Source organism: Strongylocentrotus purpuratus, unplaced genomic scaffold (genome assembly GCF_000002235.5).
Source record: "Strongylocentrotus purpuratus isolate Spur 01 unplaced genomic scaffold, Spur_5.0 spur5_scaffold_13, whole genome shotgun sequence".
Taxonomy (NCBI): domain Eukaryota; kingdom Metazoa; phylum Echinodermata; class Echinoidea; order Camarodonta; family Strongylocentrotidae; genus Strongylocentrotus; species Strongylocentrotus purpuratus.
The window spans coordinates 20,374,127-20,393,042 of NW_022145598.1; the positions used below are offsets into that span (position 1 = coordinate 20,374,127).

Consider the following 18,916-nt stretch of genomic DNA (forward strand, 5'->3'; position numbering starts at 1 on the left):
AGCAATCAGAGATTATAGGGAGGAGAAAAGTGCATAAAGACAGAGAAAGGACACTTTGAAGTTTGAACTCTATCTGCAGGAAATAGATCATAATGGCCTTGAACATGACGATTGTCGGCAGACCCCCGCGCCTAACGAGCATGTCCATTACAGTTCACGCCGGCCGACCGACCAGAGAGTACACATGGACCTACTTTCCCCCGGCTGCATCCAGCAGCTCAGCCAAGCCCCTTCAAATGTGTGAAATTAATACCCACCTGGCCTTCACCTTTAAATCCCAATAAGCCTTTTACCTGTACGTTCCATCACACCTCATCAACACTTACCCTTGGATTATGAAAACATTTTAAGAGGGGAGATCACCCAGATTATCTCTGCCGATTATCTTCCCTCAGCCCCTCTCCCGGGGCGCGCTGCTCGCGACAATTGTGGTTTTTGACAGCTTCCGCGGGATTAGAGCTGACATGGGACGGTCGCAAGGTGGATGCGGAGTGCTCGGTTACGACATGCGTAACATGAGTACAGCATTCATGTTTTTGTGGGTCGCGATACTGCAATGACACATGCTTAGTCGTCGAAACAGTAGCGCGAAAAATATGGTTTGGGTTCGAGATAAAGACCTAATTGTGGTTGAACTCTCTACTCGTGTAAATATTAAAGCGATATTTATACCCCCCTCCCCCTCCCCCTTCTGAAGGGCACTTAAGTGAAACATTTATACTTGCTGTACAAACGGTATGAACTAGTAGAATATCCAAGAATTAACATATTTAAGGCAATTTCGATAGCTCAGTGTGTCACCTTTTGGAATGTGCTAACATTGCAATGTCATACATGTACACATATGTACAAAATGGGTTTTCTATCTAAAGGCCATACAGTGCATGTACATGTATTATGCTATTGACAAAAGTCTTTGCAAATGTGTCTGTGATGATTACAAGAAATACTTGTACATGTACTAGACACAAACAGTTGACAACTAAACTATTCATACCCTTACCCACTTTTGTAAATTTTTAAATACCGTTACCTGTATGTGACAAATTTATTTGTCCAGATTTATATTGAGAATGTGACTCGTTAAACCTTACACCTAAAAGTATTCAACATAGGCCCTAATTCAACCAGTCCACCTTTCATTCCTGAGCTATGAAAAACACCAACAAAAACCCTCAGAGTTGCAAAGGATATATATTATTCATAGTCAACTCAACATGTAGAAGAAAAAAAGGTAATGGGCTATTAGGAGGCATCACACAAACTATGAAACTATGAAGAAATAGACACTATGGTTCCGTACATATCACAGTGGCCTTGGAACATGAACCTCCTTTGTTCGAAAAGAATTTGGTATGCTTATTCCCTTTTGTAAGTCCTCAATTCTAAACTGCAAAGTCTTTATCAAGTTCCACAGACGGTACCTGAAGCCCTAGACAAGGCTTCACAGGAACCTTTTCAATGGGCTTCTCTTCATCAGCTCGAGTTTGCCAAATGAACCGCTATTTTCAGACTCGGGACATTATCCCAAAGCTCGAAATCGCATCTTCACTTGACCGATTCGATCATCACAAACTACCGTAGTTCAGACAGACGCAAGGTAGCTCGCTATTCACATAGCGGGATATTTTGGAAACGAGACCAAGATTTCTCGACCAAATATCCCGCTAATTGCAACTGCGGGCTGATGATGACGCAAATTAACTGGTTAATTTGCGATCGGGAGATAGTTAGAATAGTGGGTTATTTGGCAAACTCGAGCTGATGAAGACAGGCCTACAGGAACTTTTTTGTTAATTTGTAGGGGGTCTGGATTGACATTTTTAGTGTCACTTATGCATGATCCATGAGCGATTTGTTAAAACCAAGGATCCACTTTTGTTTTTCCACAAAGATTCTGGATTGAAATTTACAAAGGTGTATCGGATTCCTGTTTTTAAAAAGGGGGAGGGGGGAATGGACCAGAATTAGATTTGGGGTGCCCATGTGACCCACGGACCTGCTAGCATCGGGCCCTGCTATAAAGTTCCATGGTTAGGTACTCAACAAAAACATGTGCTCATTGTTTCTCAGCAGTCACCGATCCTGTAAAACCATGAACGTCCGCATGCTAAGAAGATATCATCTGCTGAGAGTAAGAAGAGCATTAACCTATAAACTTTGACACAGAGTTTAACGTCTTTTTGTCGCTCAACAGACAATGCCTAAGAACATTGAAAAAAGAGAATTGATGGTACATTACCTTGTAGAGTAATCTAAACGGGTCTGGCTCGATCTTGTAGGGCACACGCGGGGCAACGAAAGGTCCAATTGGGTACGCTGCTGGATCAGTTTCCTAGCGAACACTCCCAGCACTGGAGAAATAGAGAACAAGAAAGATAAAACATAAATTAAGTAGGGAACATAAAAGTAGCTTTAAGTTCAATATACTCAATTTGAATCCCACCCCCTGTTTCATTAAATATGACATAGAAATGTAAATATGCTAATTAAAAATGAAGAGCATCTGGTAACATTCCCTGATATAAAAGTAATCCATACTTTAATAGGCTCTATGTCTTCATCAGCTCAAGATTGCCAAATATCCCGCTATTTGAACTATCCCGATCGCAAATTATCCAGTTACTTTGCGTCTTTATCAGCCCAAAGTTGCAATTAGCAGGATATTTGGTCGAGATAATTATCCCGAGATATCCTGGGCTAGTTTGCAAAATATCCCGCTATTTGTAAGTGCGTCTTCACCATCTCGAAGACTCGCTCTATGCGCGAGTGCTGAGCAAAATATCTCGAGCTAAAGTTTGAAGTTTTGAGGTCGAGGTTCGAGGTCGAGGTTCGAGGTCGAGTCTCGGGCTATTTGGCAATCTCGAGCTGATGAAGACATACCTAATGAGCGCCCAGTAGAGGCTCACACTGGCGCTAGACAAGAAACCATCAACATCATCATCACTTGAAATTCTGACGGCAGCAAAATTAGTAATCTCTCAAGGCAAAATAAGGAACAATCTTATGTCATACTTTTGTTACACATAACTTTTAACATAAAGAGAGTAATCTAGAGTTCATAAAGTCAAGTTGAAGGCAACAAAAATAGGGATAATTTCTCCAAAATAGGAATGGATGGCAGCTCTGCTAATCACATTTGCATACTTACAAATGAATGGACAAAGATGACCGAGATATATAAACAACATTGACTGCAATGGCAAGGTCGAATCCAACACCGTCCTAAACATATACCCCACGTACATTGAAGGACAATCGAGCATGGCTGTCCGCTAGACAGAAATAATCGATGCATGAAATATAAATACAGATTTCTTTAGGCTTTATATACAACCGTCCATTCAACCATCGCACTTGCCCAGATCTCAAACTCAACAACACCTTTAGAATTACAGAGTCAAGTGTAAGAGCAATATCTAGAGGGTCTATTGAAGTACGCAGACTGTACCTTTGTACAACCCCACCCCTGCAACAATGGGTGGACCGACTGAATATCAGATAAATACTTTTTTTTTTCCTAGAGCCACTATCTTGCTTGTTGCAAATATGGCATACATTCTGTAGAACTTAGCAGGAATTATGAACATGTCACGTACGTCCTATCTGTAAAATTTAAACGTTAACAGTGTCCTAATATTCTAATTATGTAAGGAAGCCCATTAATACTTTCTAGACTTCACTGTCAGACACTATTGAGTGACTGACTGACTTCTTTTTTTCTTTCGTAATAACATACATAAAATAGCTATAGAGGGTAAATGAGCATTTGTCTACATCAATAACGCACAAACTACAGACTACACTTAATGAAGAACCCAATTGCAACCCTAACCCTAACCCTATACTTTTGACAAAATAAAGCCCTTGTGAATGTTGGGAGTCAATACAAGAGTCTTCAAGGCCAGGCCAAGTGGAAGGTCCATGACAGGGGAGTGGAGGGGGTGGAGGGGGGAGGGTGGGGGGGGAGGGGGGGGGGGTGACTGGACACAGCCGCATGTGCCCCTCCCAAATAAGAGGACACTCTCTCTAATTTTCCTCTGCTATATGGATTTGTGACCCTCCCTTTGGCCAAGAAAACTACCATTTTGGACACTCTAAAAATTTGGTTAATGTTGACTATTGACTGCAATGGCATCATCTTTGGTTCTGAAATGCTCGTCATAAAGACTAAACACATGGTAGTTCCAAAAGCAGGTACACTGTACCACTGCTCTGTCTGTCACCTCCTCAGTGGTATGATTAGGGCTCCCTCTTTGTCTGAGGTTAGACATCCATCTTTCTGTTTTCATGTTACATGTGCAGGTCCTACGTGTACAGTATATCTAGTTTTATGCATTTGGTGAAAAAACATGTTTGGCATATAAAAAAATAAACAAAATAAAAACAATAGAGAAGCATATAAAAGATTACAAAATATATTTATTTTTGATTGTTTTGAAGTTTTGAAGCTTTATGGCGAATAAACCTACATGTAGTCAACAAACAAAATATTTTTCAGCATTCTCACGATATAAAACCAGGCCATGTGTAACTATAAATAGAATAGGCGATATCTATTCAATCAAATGTACAATAACTTGTCATGGTCCTATGGAAGTTGTTATAGAATCCACATATGCAATACAAATAATATATGTACCCACTGACCTGTAACCACATGTTCGACATAAAGTGAGCTTTAAATGGGTCTCATATTTGCCTTACAGATTTGATCATAAAATCAAAGCATATATCAAAATTATTCAAAGAAAGCGCCCAGTTCAAGAGTATGCACATTTATAACAAATATAGTGTACAATTACTTTGCCATGGTCCTATGGAACTTTCTATATAATCAACATACAAAATACCAACAATATATACCCAGTGACCTGTAACCACATGTTCTACATACAGTGAACTTTAAATGGGTCTCATATTTGCCTTATGGATAAGATCATATAGAATCAAAGCATTCAAAGAAAGCGCCCAGTTCAAGAGTATGCACATTTATAACAATGGATAACTTAGGGAAAGTAGACAAAATGAATAGTACATGTAGACCAAATGGGGAATAGACCAAATGGCAAGTTGACTTTTTGGAGATTAGACCGAACGATAAGTAGACAAGATGATCATTAGACCATGTGGATAGTAGACGGGCCGGGTGTGGACCATATGGGAATAGACCAGTTGGGTAGTAGACGAACTGGTTGTAGACGAAACAGCAATTCACCACAACAGGTTACACCGTCACAGTCACCTGTTGGCCGAGATTAAGATCCTTGATCCACTAATCTCAGGTAGATTATATAACTTTGTCATTATGTCTATATGGTTTTGGCAAGCAAAAACATTAATTTTTTGCAAATGGCTCATCATACGTGCATACCCATACTCTCTCTATCTCTGTCTGTCCCCCCCCCCCCCTCTCTCTCTCTCTCCAGGGGAAAAATTATTTTAACAATTTTGGGGGCTACTTTTCAACCTTGCTTGCATGTAAATAACACTCTTTAATTTGTTTTGCCTTGAACTCTATGCAAATTTTGGGGGGGCTCTTTTATGACTTTCTGGGGCTTTTCAGGGGCTAATTCGCCCCGAGCCCCTGTGTATTTTTTTCACTGTCTCTCTCTCACACACACTGATGCACATGTACAAACTCTCTCTCATTCTCTGTCTCTTTGTCTCCCCTCTCATTCTGTCTCTCCCTTCCCTCTCTGTTTCACCTTTGTTCAATACTTTCTGTTATCCCTGTTATCCCTTTTACATATAACTGTACTGCCTTGACTTTTAATTTATAATGTTTAAATGTTTGTCTGAACAGAGCCAGAAGGGTGTTAACACTGTGTTAAAGGTAAAGACCAGTATTGGAAATGCCCCAATTCAAAAAAATGAAATGGAAGCTCTTATTACCAATCATGTAAAAGAATATGCTTTGACTAATACATGATGGTACAAAATTTTGCCGGAAAACTGCCTACTAATTGATATATTTGGTAAATTAGTTTATCTACATGGTCTGTGAGAGATAAACGCACGTGTCGCGCACGTGTGCGTATAGTCCCATATACATCTTTCTGTGTACAGTGCTTGTAACTTTACAAAGACTGCCGGGCCAAATTTCTTATCATTTTGATGATTCCAGAACCTTGCAGTACACACCAATACTTATATGCTAGATGATCAACCTTTTCTGATCGATTCCACAACGTTTCTTTCACAATGCAATCACATTACTGGTCTTTACCTTTAAAATATGCAATTTAATGCCCTTTTGGCTCTAAACAGACGACATCTTATATGCCTAGAAGCAAATAAAATCATGACAATGCGGACAGGCTTTCCCATTTACATAATGTGCAGGTACAGTAAGGGACACTTTAGTTATACAGATCAATAACGTTCAGGGAAGTATCACTGTTAATCCTGTATCGAATAGCAGCTGGGGGGTTCGGCACCACTTTGTATACGCATGCACAACACAGCCGTGTGAACACTCTGATGTGCTGTTCAGACAATGAGATGCATACATCAATTGTTGCTAGGTATAACAAACATTATAGCTTGCCCTACCTAGCAACACATAATGTATGCAATTTGCAGAATTATTTGTAATTGGTGAATCAAATAGTTTGTAACAAGGCACTTACAAATGTGTGCATTAAATGTGGATTACATTACGAAAATGGCCTATATGCAACCCTAACCCTTACCCTAACCCTGTAACTTTGATGAAATACAGTCGGAAGCACTTGTTACATGCAGAAGCATGTCTCATCACAGACAGAGATATCTTGGTTACAGTCCCCTACCGATGTATGAGGGATAATCTCTAGTACAATCAGAACATATCTGTAGCATTATGAATGTGATGACATCCGTCTAGCTGCCACACCGGTAGTGTGAACAGCGTGATTCCATGACATTTGCTCCGGCGACAATTGCTCCGCTGTAAATTTCATACACTAATCGAATGGCTAACTTCAACCCTGGATTCAACACTATACCCTACCCTAAACCTAACCCTAAACATAACATAAAACCCTATTGAAACCCTAACCCTAACCCTACATCTTAGACGAAATAAAGCCCGGAGCAATTGTCGCAGGAGCAAATGTCGTGTCACCAACAGCGTTCCAGGGCCTCCGTTCACATACTGCTGCTGCACTGACCTCAGGTCACCTACATGCATGTGAATACTGAATACCATGTTCATATTGTACTGTAAGCCATCATCAGAGATGCCAACTTTTGGAAATCAGAAATAGGGAGGATTTGGAAACGACACCAAATAATGTGCACGTAGCGCACATCTCGAGCGCAGAGCGCCCGACCCATGCAGCTGGGGTCCAGGGCCCGCCTTAGGGCCCTGAAAGCTCTGGGATTCTAGATGCTCTCTGGTGCAATCTGAGCCTTTTACATGTGTATTTAGTTAAATAATTCCCATTAAAAAAAAAAAAACATACAAATTGTACAAAATGCATGATGAATACCTCTTTCAGACTTTGAAATAGATCTACAGCAGGTCTACTGGATACTGGATACTGTATTCGGTCTTATACATGTACTTCTGAGACCATTTCTTGGTCTTCTTTTGCTGATTTTGCTATTCCTTGTCAATATCCACGCATTGTTGGAAACTTTGAATTGTCCTTCGATATTCCACCTCGCGACTTGACTATCTTCAACTCCAGCGGCCGCTCACACATCGCGCGGCCGGGACTGCCGGCCTAGTCCGCAGTGAAATCCCAGTAGGCATATCACATGCAGCTGCAAGGTATGCACGCTGCTGAGCCAATCTTTCGCTGCTCCTTATTTTTTTTGCTTTTACGGTAGCAGCGAACATAGTTGAATTACTACATGCTAAAGTTAGCAGACGATATTTCTCTTTCAATTCGAAGATACTGTTCAGTTCGAAAGTATCATAATATCGGGAGGATAAGGATGGAGATCGTAAGGTCGGGAGTTGGGGTGAAATATCGGGAGTCTCCCAATGAAATCGGGAGGGTTGGCATCTCTGCATCATCTGTAAGCAAACCTCAAGTGCCCACTCCTTGTACACAAGAGAATTGACCAGTTTTTATGTACAGACTTTGCACACAAGAAGAAAGAATGTATTAATTAAGAAACGTACAAGATCAGTGTAAAAAAGGAGTGTGCCTTCATTTTCATTTCAACCATAATTAGAAAATGTACCCCAATTCCTAATTCCTTGAGTAGAGCCTCGATCAGTCGGTTTCTTGCTGTGTCCAGAGCGGCCAAACTAGAGAACCAACTGTAGTCTCATAATGCAGACAATGTTACACACACAAGAGTTTGTGCCTGCAAAGGTTTCTATCGGCAGCGGTGTGAACAGCCCCACCAACTAGCTACACCGAGGTATAGTTACTACGTTCAATGTCATCTGATGCAGCTTCCAAGCAGATGTTCAATGGAGCATTGCAAATTTTTTGAGTGAAGAGTCATTTATTACACCTCCAGTAGGCATCTCGACCTATCCTTGAACTTGGGCGAGTATTTTGGAGGGCAAGGCGAAGAATGACCTTCAATTTCAAAGTTGAGTGGATCGAGGATGGGTACATGAAAGGATACATGGACATGTGTGTTTGGAAACACTGGGGGGGGGGGGGGCCACTATGAGAGGAAGGGATGGATGGATGGGGAGGGGGGTATTTAGGAGGGCAAGATGAACAATGACCATCAATTTCAAAGATGAGTACATTATTACGGAGGGATACAAGGTAGGATATACATTAATAGCCATTAGGCCTGTCCTCATCCTCATTGGCTTGAGTTGGCAACAAATGGTAATACTGTACAATGTGCAATGGTGATGCATCTGTAGAGAACTGAGAAACAGGCGCTATGCTATGGAAATGTACATGTACATTGTATGTAGGTCTCAACTACAGGGATATGCTAGTCTCATCTCAAAGCTGAAGTAGTTATACAGCTGAGCCAAGAGAGAGAGAGAGAGAGAGAGAGAGAGAGAGAGAGAGAGGGGGAGAGGAAGAGAAAGAGAGAGAAAGAGAGAGAGAGAGAAAGAGAAAGAGAAAGAGAGAGAGAGCGAGAGAGAGAGAGAGGGGGAGGGAAGAAGAGACAGAGAGAGAGATACACCAGTTTACAGTTGTGTGCGCCATTTTAAACAAAGCCAATGACCTAGAGGTCATGTATTTATGCGTAAATTAAGATTGCGCCCATGCAAATTTTGATGATATCACTGCCTACGCGCTGCGTTGTGCGCGCACATCAATATTTGCATGGGCGCAATCTTAATTTACGCATAAATACCAGAGGTCAGAGGTTATTGGCCCTGAATTCAGGGCCAATATGACCCGAGGTCAACTGTCTGCGCATGCGCACTGATACAACTGTAAACTGGTGTATTGAGGGCGAGCAATAATATTTGAACCGATTCCTTTATAAGCAGGTAAACTGACTGCTACATTCATTGTGAAAGCTGAGATTTGTTTTCTCATCGTTCTATTGAGAATAGCTGGTGGAGATGGGAAATTACTGTGAGTGCTTGGATCAAGGCTGGTGAAACCAAGATGCAGTCTTTGCCAGCTGCTGTGAATCATCATCATCATACTAAACCACACAGCATCATTACACCGAGATGACAAATACAACAACATCATCCTCAAGGCAAGTTCACACGAAAAGAAATTTATGCGCAAAACGTTCAGAAAGAAATGATTTTGAGAAGTAATGGAGGACTCATTCAATAGACTCTCAATCCAAAGGTTGGGGGTTCAAATCCCTGTAACTGATGTCTAAACTCGCCACTCTTGTCGCAGGTGTACATGGAAACGATATTGTAAGGAGAAGTAATGGAGGACTCGTGGTACAGTGGTTCATTCAATTGACTCTCAATCCAAAGGTTGGGGGTTCAAATCCCTACCCAGTACTAACATCCAACTAGCCACTCTGGATGACACAGGTGTACATGTAAATGGGTACCTGGCTATTGATAGGGAAATGATAATTGCAGGGCCTTCAGTGTAAACAAAACTATCATTTATCATTAAATGGAACTCTTATAAAGAAATAATGTCTAAAGATTCATCTTGAAGCCCAAGTAGTGTGTTTATATTCAAAGAAACAAAAATTGATGGCTGCCTGAAAGAAGGTCATAAGTTACTGTCAATGGCAGTAATGCCATAAAATATAGTTAGTAGAGGGTAACTGATATATCTATATCCATGTATGCATGTATGTTTACCTTCAGCAGAGATGACAACTGGTTAATCATCAGTGCATACTCACTTTATAAATCTCACATAATTATTCAGTGTTTGTACTTGTAATACAACATTCAACGTAGAAGTAGATCCTGATTCTTCATCAAGTCATCATTTGAAAGTTGAATCAATGCTCGAACATCTGATTTGACGTTTAGTTACCAGCTGTTCAGACATGAAAAAAACATAATTACTTAACGTATACAAACGCTGTTCTTATACAGCTATACAATGAGTTTGGTTGTCTGAATGGGGCCGACTCTAATGATGCATGAACACAAGTGGGAACATTGGGGCTTTCACACGACACAATTACACCCATAAACCATCTTCATTAGATGTGAACCTGTGGGATTCAAGTAACAGGTGTAGGACTGAGAGTAAAGACTGAGTCTCACCTGTTGCTCATATGCGCTGCATGCAGTTGTAAAGCAATTGACATTATCTCCTTATTAAATGGGCATGCATGTAATGGGTGTTCATGTAATGTACATGTATAATGGCAAATCCAATCTGCTTTCAAAAGATGCAAATTGCACAGATGAGTGATCTTATTTAGATGTGAACTGTAATAGTCTTGTATTAATTTATAGGAGAGAATGTATTAAAGATGTTCATGCGAGGGTATAGTCGTTTTTTAAGTAGGCAACGTGGCGATAATTACCCAACACTGAGCCAACGGGTATTACGCTCCTGACGTACGTCCATGTGCTGCCCTCTATATACCCATGCGTGAGTAACTTTAAAGCTAATCTGTTGCTTACACGAGGGCTACATACATTTATAAGCCTCCTTGCTCAAAAAATATGGTGCCAATATGCGGGATAAAAGTTATTCAATAATGTGACTATTTCATCTTAGTAAATAATGGACAGGGTTCTTTGGTAGTTATTTTTGTGCCTGTACTATGTGTGAGAATGTGAAAGAGAAAATAACTAATTGAAGGAATTCTAAAGGTATGAGTGATTTTAGGTATTAGAGTACTCACTATTATCAAATTTTTGCAATTTTTGGAGGCAGATCAAAACCAAAACATTCATCAGATTTCCCTCCTGATCATCTGATCCGATCATAGCTGTTAACTTACAAGGTTACCCTGTGTTATGCATTATATGTATGACTGACAAGGGCTTACGCCTGCAGACTGTGGGTTTCCAACGAAGAACATGTGTGTAGATCGTATCTTGGACATCATTCGTTTATCTCCAGTATCAATGTCCTATCTTCTAATTGAAAGTAAGTGAATGTGACCTGGGATGAGGTCGTCCTCTCTCGCCCAATCTAAATACTAGCCCTAAAATGCTTTAGCCTTGTGCACTTTCCATTTCGTACTCCCACAGAGATACAGAGTGAGGAGATGCAAGGGAGGAGGGATGGAGGGAGAGAGAGAGTGTAAGAGGGTGAAGGGAGAGAATGAGAGAGTGAGAGAGAGAGAGAGAGAAAATGAGAGAGAGAGAGAGAGAGAGAGAGAGAGAGAGATAGAGAGAGAGAGAGAGAGAGAGAGAGAGAAGAGAGAGAGAAGAGAGAGAGAGAGGATAGAGAGAGGAGAGGATGGAGAGGGAGGGATGGAGAGAAGGGTGGAAGGAGGGAGAGAGGAGGGATGTGTGTGTGGGGGTGTGAGGTATAGAGAAATTAATGAAAGCAAAGGAGATACAGGGAATTTTAAAGGAGGAATGAGAAAAAAAGGAATGATTGATTAAGATTATGAAGCAGGATGAACAAGACCAAGACACATGTACAGGTGTAGATAGAATGAGTTGGAGAATAAAAGAGAGAGAGAGAGAGAGAGAGAGAGAGAGCATACATAGAGAGAGAGTGCAAAGTGGTGCAGAGAGAGAAAAAGAGAGATATATTGACGAAAAGTGAATACGGTAAGGGAGAAAAAGGAGAGGAAAAGAGAGAATGAACAAAATTAAAAAGAGAGGAAGATTTAAAGTGAGAGAGCGGGGGAGGATAAAATAGGCAGTGCAACATTGCAGAAGTTGAAACGCAAGCGCGCTGATTTATATACCAATCCATCGGCAGTCACATTGCCTAATCACTGAAATGCTCCCATCATTCATGTTCGGGAATGTGATTTGACGCGACGCTCCATCACATGACTCACAGACTATGTTCAACCCATGATTCCATTCAAAACTCCCATTAAAATAGCAAGGAGGATAGAAGAAGAAGAAAAAAAAAGCAGAAATAAGAGGATAATATAATGGTCTGGTTATCATTTATGATGCACCATCCTTCAAAATATGTGGAATTTGAGGTCAGGGAAATCTACCATTTTAAAGTAATATTGAGAAGCGGTTCAATTGTGGATTGAACCATTGAATAAATATCTGATTTACTTTAAAAATCATGGTAGTGTTTATAATATGTAAAACTGATATGTTAGAGTTTTGAAAGCAAAATGTGCTTATTTTCCCTTGATTTTAAATGTTTGGTAGACCCCCATAGAAAAATTCTACCATTTAATATCACACTATTTAATGAATATGATATCCTTTTTGGACAATATCGTGACATTCCAATATCTTCAAAATTCCATGAAGTCCTAGTTAAATAGTTATTATTGGTCATTATTTGACATAATTTAATATCTTTAAAGGTGTTTGGTCTCTGTAAAAAAAAAATTCATGTCTTTTGCAAGAAACTGTTCACAGAAACAAATATTTGAAATGCATAGAGTTATCCCAAAATAAAATATGCACACAATGACAATGGTATACAGATATAGCATCCTTTCAATGTATGCCACATACACTATAGGCCTATATGCACTGCATATTACACAACAATATATACATTACCATGTCTGTGATTTATGGTTCTTGGTCAAGTTTCTGTGCATGTATATCCTTGGAACTTAAACAGGTATCCATGGTGTTCACATTGCCAAAATATCCCTTTTCACTCTGAGGCTGCGATAACATTGTGATGCAATAGTCCAAGAGAGAATTTTCGCAAATAAAAACTAGTTGTTGGATGGTGTACTGTATGTATCAAGTAGTATCCCATCCTGTGCACTGCCACTCCAGCTACCAGAAAACATCTGAGTTATCTGTCGCTCCCATAATGTGAATTAATGAGACCAGGTCGAGAACACATTATGACCCTGGTCTGGGGTCTGGGCAAGTGATCCAGGTGAAATGATTAGCGCTGGTCTTGTGGAATCTATTTCATCAGGATGGGGGTGGGGTGGGGTGGGGTGGGGTGGGGTTGGGTACAGATCGTTGTTTGAGGCTGGTGGAAGTTAGAGGGGAAGGGGACCAGGTCGAGAACACATTATGACCATGGTCTGGGAGCCAAAAAACAATTAGCACTGGTCTTCTACTCATCCTTTCCAGTGAAAAGGGGGAGAAATCAGTGATCGATGTTGGTGGAAGAGGACAGGGAGGGATGCAGGATTTGGAAGAGAGGGCACAGAGGGAGTGGTGTCCACAGCTGGTCTAACATAGGGAACAGGGTACTGGTCCATGGTACAGGTCAGTGGAAGGTATGTGTGTGTGTGGGGGGGGGGGGTTGCAGGGGGGGGGGGGGGTTGCAGGGGGAGGGGTTGCAGAGGGAAGGGTCTCTTTGCTGGTCTCACAGAATCACAGAATCCTTTCATCCGGGTGGGGTGAGCGGTGGTGGAGGATGGCTTAAGATGATAGGGGGTGCCGAGGGAGGGGTATTAATACTGGTGGAAAATTAGTTGGGTTGGGGGGGGGGGTGCAAAGAGAGGGGTGTCAATACATCTTACAATTATAAAATCCCTAGAAAGCTCAAAGAATACATCAGGGGTTGGGGGGGGGTACACATTGAACGTTGTGCTGGCTTGTAGCCAGGGGAAATTGTGTTGGGGAGAGGAGAGGAGAGGAGAGGAGGGGAGGGGAGGGGAGGGGAGAGGGAGAGGAGGGGAGGGGAGGGGAGGGGAGGGGAGGGGGAGGGGAGGGGAGGGGAGGGGAGGGGAGGGGGGGGGGGGGGGGGGGGGGGAGGGGGGGGGGGAGGGGAGGGAGGGGAGGGGAGGGGAGGGACAGGGGAGGATTTGATGGTTCCATCTTATGGAATACATGTATGTACTTCGATTCATATGAGTAAACAATCAGGGTGGAAATAATAAACTTAATCATCACACTACAACTAATAAAATGCAAACTATATAAGGTACACCAGATACCTGTAGAGAGATCAATTCTGGTGACGGAGATACCGGTATAAAAAAGATACTGATAGATGAGATAGAGGTGCAAGGTGTATGAGCCATACACCCATTTATACAGGTGAATATAATATATATAATAAGGAACCCTCCATGAATTTGAATGAATAAATATAAAATGTTGGTTTGCACTATTAAACACAAGTCAATGAATGTGTAGGTCAGATATACAAGTACATAAACATGTACACATCTTAAGTCAATCAAAGTTGGGAATATCAACAACAAAGGAAAATTTATGAGAATTGATGAATTATGGAATGAATTTATGTATAGACAGTGAAAAAAATACACGGGGGCTCGGGGCGAATTAGCCCTGAAATGCCCAAAATAGCCCCGAAAATCAGAAAAGAGCCCCTGTAAATTTGCATAGAGTTCAATGCAAAACAAATTTTAGAATGTTATTTTCATGCAGGCAAGCTTGAAAAGTAGCCCCCGAAAGATAAATATTAATTTTTTCCCTGTGTATAGATAAATAAATAAACAAACAAACAAATAAACAAACAAACAAATAAATAAATAAATAAATAGTACACTGAACATTCTGTGTTACAACCCAAACAATCACATTTTTTGTCAATAATGCAGTTTCAATAAATACACAGGTGACCCTTACATGTGTACATGAACATGTAACATTCCTGTGCGCAAATGAATCCCTGCATATCTTTTGAGAGATATGACAGGAAACGAGAACAGATGCAAATGGACCCTCATTAATTCATTTTCTAAGATGTAGGTCAGCGCTGTATGACCGGTGTCCTGTCATCAGACACCAGTGATTGGAGCGCGATGACGAATGCATTACGCCAAAACACACACATGGGGGTTAGGTTGAAGAATCAGACCTTTATAGCAGACTTTGAACTTGAGCCATTAGTCATCACCATCCTACTAAAGAAAAAGGGAGGGAAGACCTTTGTTTTTGTATTGCAGCTATAAAGCTATAACCAAAATCTGGCATATTTTTTTAGTAATCTTTATAAAAATGCCAAAATTACTTTAAAGAATAAGACCTGTAGCCCACTTTGAACGATTCAGTTGAAGCCAAAATAAGCATCATACTACCGAAAAAAAAGGAACATGTACATGTATACAGTGCATTTATAAAGTATGTATTCCCAGACTTGCTTGTTATGCTATTATTGTATTGAAAATAAAACTACCCATGTCTACAGGACTGCCTAATGTTTGTGAAACAGATACACCATGAAATAGGATACACCAAGATGAATAAGAATATGAAGAACGATATTTGGAAGAAATTTATTTTTTAACAAAATCATTTTCTAAAGGATTCAAGGACAAATGCAGACCTTTTCATCAACTTTCTTCCATTTATTTTCTGGGTAACTTGGCATAAAAACTCAGATTCTACAGAAAATGTTATCCTTCTAGATTGAGTGAGAGATTGAGACTTGCAATAGCTTTGAGATGGACATTGTTCAAACTTTGGAAAGTGGGCCATGGGGATACTATGCATATCACCTACTTTATCTCAGTAACCGAAGTGGAAAGCATTTCTCACGTTACGAAAACATGACGAGAGCGTTGATATGATCAATGCAATGAAAATGTCTCACTTATTTTTAGTCAACAGACAACATGAGAATCACATCCGACTTGCAATCTGCACATGCATAGACAGGTTTTAAAGAGAAGGTTGAGTTCTGGGGAGAGGTGAAGAATAATTTGTGAGGGTTATCGTTGTTTATTATACGCAAGTGAGGAGGAACATCAGAGAAAAAAAATCTACCCTAAAGATGAGTTAACACCCTTCTGGCTCTCAACAGACCAAGACACACTTAGGCTGCGTTCATGCTTAAATTTTGAAGGCAGAATGAGCGATCTGAAACGCTCATCGTAAACGCTCATCGTGATCGCAGTTCCACGATGTAGTGTTCATGCTTACTTCTCTGGCTCCCCAGGCAATTCTCCGTGTGTGGCCTTAATTGGTCTTCAAGCTGGATTCGCAAACCTTCACTGTGCATGCTACGTAGACCCACTAGAGGTCAGTGTGTTGACCCCATTTAAACGCGTTTACAAATTGTAAACGCATCTTTTTGTGAGTTTACGATCGGCGATCGTGATCGCCGTTTTTCGGTGATTCTACAAAAGTGAGCTAAGACGCAACGTGTTTTAAACTAAACGCGTAACAGATGCCTGATTCTGGCCGTCAAAATCAAGCATGAACGCGCCCTTAGACTTACAAGTATGTTGCTCTCCAATCATGACCATATTGCGATAGGAGGAGGAGAAGACAAAAAAAGAGGAAAAGATGAAGGAGAAGAAGAAGTAGGAGAAAAGAATAATAGGAAGGAGGAAAATAATAATAAGAAGAAGATGAAGAAGAAGGAGGAGACGAAGAAGAAGGAGGAGGAGGAGGAGGAGGGGGAGGAGGAGGGGGAGGAGGAGGGGGAGGGAGGAGGAGGAGGAGGAGGAGGAGGAGGAGGAGAGAGGAGGAGGAGGAGGAGGAGGAGGAGGAAGAGAAGAAGGAGAAGAGGAGAAGAAAGAGAAGAAGGAGAAGAAAGAGAAGAAGGAGAAGAAGGAGAAGAAGGAGAAGAAGGAGAGAGGAGAAAAGGAGGAGAAGAAGAACAAGCAGAAGAAGAACAAGAACAAGAAGAACAAGAAGAACAAGAAAAGAAGAGAGGAAGAGGAAGAGAAAGAAGAAAAGAAGAAGAAGAAGAAGAAGAAGAAGAAGAAGAAGAAGAAGAAGAAGAAGGAGGAGAGGAGGAGGAGGAGGAGGAGGAGGAGGAGGAGGAGGAGGAGGAGGAGGAGAAGGAGGAGGAGAAGAAGGAGGAGAAGAAGGAGGAGAAGAAGAAGGAGAAGAAGGAGAAGAAGAAGAAAGAGGAGGGGGATGAGAAGAAGAAAACAAAAAGCAGAAGAGAAAGGAAGAAGAGGGAGAGAGAGAGAGAGAGAGAGAGAGCAACTAATCTGTGCTGAAAATATATGACTAACATTTAAAAGTACCTGAAGGCTCAAGGTATAGACATACAGATTAGCAATTTAATGTGGTTAAAATAGTGCTTGGGGATACAAAGAACATTCAGATATGGTTTTAATCTTCAGACCTTGAAATACTATAAATACATACTGGAACCCAAGAGACTATAGATACCTTATATCACTTGACTAAAATTAATGTCATTCGTCACCAGTCACCACAAAGCAATAGAGTAAAAAAAAAATGTCTTAAATGAACTTCCAGGTGTTTGGTTTTGAATTTTTGATAATAATCGCTTTATCATGTAAATATTGGCATAACATGTAATATCAGAATTAACCACACAGTAAAAGTTCATGTTTCTTGTTCACAAAGAAGTAATTTTTGTTCATTTTTTGTTTATCTTGATATTAATAAATAAATATTCATTACCTGGGTAAAGGCTTTTTGGCAATTTGCAATTAATGATTTGTTTTCTTAATTAATAGTATCACAACAAAATAAACATTTGAACACAAACATCCATATCCAGGTCTAAGCATTTTAAAACAAAACCTAACATTTAAAAAGAAAAATTGGGGGAGGGGGAGGGGTCTGCATACATCAATAATTTTAATCAAATGCCTCCCCCCACCCCTTTCCCGTAAAAAAAAACATTGTGTGGATCCCAGCATTATCAAAAATTAAACATCTTGTCTCCAGCTATCAAATAATTGACAAAGGAGCCTGTCTTGAAACACCAAGGTATCGACACTATGATGGACACGCTAAGCCTGTTTACTTGGCTACCATCCCAATAAGATCTGAGAAAGCAAGGTCTTTCTGAAGACATGTGTCGCCAAATTAAACAGCAGAAAAAGTTGATGGACAAATTGAGGGGCAGCCCCTGCGCGGGGGAGGTGATATTTTGATCCTAGCCCATGAGAAGGCCATTTCAAAACTTTTGAGTAATTGCTACATGTATGTCATGTACATGTAACTGCTATTGTTGTTTGTTTATTTGTTTTCTATTTTGTTTTGTTAATTTTTGTTTATAATTCACAACATGATATCACACATATCTTAAGGAAAAATGTATTTCCATATACTGCAAGAAGAGAAAATGATTCCTTACCATGCATAAGCTTCCTGCTTGGGAATTGCTGAAATTCATAAGGTACGGTAATTACAATGTAGCTCTTAAAAGAAGAACCCGATTACCCAATACTCAACATTTTGGCATGGATAAAAGTTCAGTTATAGTTGAATTGCTTTAAATTTAAATTGACTTTATGTTTAAAAAATATATATTTAATGAGTAATCATTTAGGTTGTATGAAAAGAAGTTTGACATCTACCAAAGATTTCATAACTCAAAGGAATAATTTCAACATGATTCTACAGCATTAATTGTCAACTGTCAAATAATCTTGCTTTTCCATCAACTCTTGAGTGCTTTTTCAACGTTTTCTTGACTTTCAAATGGTAAATGGAACAGGTACCCTTTTGAGCTCATTGATAATACTTCTGTTTCAGGGAAGGAGAATTATTTTTTCAAGCGCTTCAAGAACA

At 40.3% G+C, this 18,916-nt stretch overlaps 1 long non-coding RNA gene and 1 pseudogene across 1 annotated transcript; both read right to left on the reverse strand.

Annotated features, from left to right (window-relative positions):
* Positions 1-1,988: 1,988 nt before the first annotated feature.
* On the reverse strand, positions 1,989-11,556 carry LOC115923043. The gene is made up of 4 exons (XR_004063736.1): positions 11,545-11,556; positions 9,419-9,421; positions 6,171-6,175; positions 1,989-2,354 (listed from the first exon to the last, which is right to left on the reverse strand). It is a non-coding gene; the product is annotated as an uncharacterized LOC115923043 (long non-coding RNA).
* Positions 11,557-16,762: 5,206 nt separating this feature from the next.
* On the reverse strand, positions 16,763-17,260 carry LOC115923042 (annotated as a pseudogene).
* Between the last annotated feature and the right edge of the window lie 1,656 nt (positions 17,261-18,916).